The sequence below is a fragment of the Hyaena hyaena genome, unplaced genomic scaffold (assembly GCF_003009895.1).
Source record: "Hyaena hyaena isolate Hyena2069 unplaced genomic scaffold, ASM300989v1 scaffold_164, whole genome shotgun sequence".
Lineage (NCBI taxonomy): Eukaryota > Metazoa > Chordata > Mammalia > Carnivora > Hyaenidae > Hyaena > Hyaena hyaena.
Window position 1 is genome coordinate 1,999,587 of NW_024080796.1, and position 1,236 is coordinate 2,000,822.

Genomic DNA, 1,236 nt, shown 5'->3' on the forward strand with positions numbered 1-1,236 from the left:
CTCTCTGCATCTCTCAAAAATGAAATCAAGTTAAAAAAAATTTTTTTTAAATTAACTGTTACCATTAACAATTACTTTTTAAGTTTTTTTTTAAGAAATTAAACTATAAAGGTATGTCTTAAGTATAAAATGCTACAATAGCCTCTCAACAATTTTTGACACTAAGAACTAAGAACACTTGGCCCAGCTTAACAATCTTAAATATTTGGCCATTGTGCAATTTTCATAACTGATTATACTTCCATTCATGTTTTGATAGCACAATTTTCAATACTGTAACTATCTAATTTAAGCATATTATCTGAACAGGCTGGGTAGTAAGTTCCTGGTTGAGCTATCATAAAATGGTCACACTGTCTAATGTCAATTACACTTCCTAATCCAATTATATTGGATGACTACCATGTTAATCCAGAAATTTTGCTGATAATGATAAATAATATCCAATATATCCCTGAGATGGCTGTGTACTTTTAGAAACACAGGTCTAAACAAAGTCTGAACAGTAACAGAACTATCCAAAGATCTAGATTCAGGATGAAAATTTACTGGTGAGTCAGCCACTGGATTTGATGTTGGGTTCACACAGTACTGATTTGTAGACTTGAATGTGGGAGTAATACCTAAGTGTGTCATTCTTTATTCCCCCGAAATATGACCTGAGGTTTACCCTGTTCAAAACATTTGCAATTTCTGGTTTGAACTTGCTATCTTGCTATCTCTCCAACATAGATCAGCTCATGGTCATCATCTTCGATCTCTTTTAATTTCTTCTGCCATTGTTCCAGCTCTTCTTCACATCACATTAACAGTTCTGCCATTTTTGAATAACTTTTTGGTTAAAAACTGTTGCAGTCCATCAATTTGTAGAGCTGAGCTTCTGTAAACTGTCACCTAACTAACTACTTGTGACTTCAGGCAAGGCATTACGTCATATCTTAGTTTCCTTCATTTGCTCCCATTAATTTGTCTTATTCTGGTTTAATTTGCAGGTACCAGGCACTGAACCAGGAGCAGTGCCTGCTCTCTGAGAAGGTGGCAGCAGAGGAGAAAGGTGTGCATGAAAACTCCCTGGGAATTGGGTGACGACAGGGGCTGCCATCGCAGAGCAGTGTGCTGAGACATGGGTGAGGCGAGATTCCCCTGGAGCTGGCTCTGCCTCCTGCCATAGGCTGGGGGTCCGTCTCCATGGCTCCTGCTCCCTTCCTTCCTACCGACAGGAAGTGGGTGTGGGCA

At 38.8% G+C, this 1,236-nt stretch overlaps 1 pseudogene; it reads right to left on the reverse strand.

Annotated features, from left to right (window-relative positions):
- Positions 1-406: 406 nt before the first annotated feature.
- LOC120236898 lies at positions 407-860 on the reverse strand (annotated as a pseudogene).
- Positions 861-1,236: the final 376 nt, after the last annotated feature.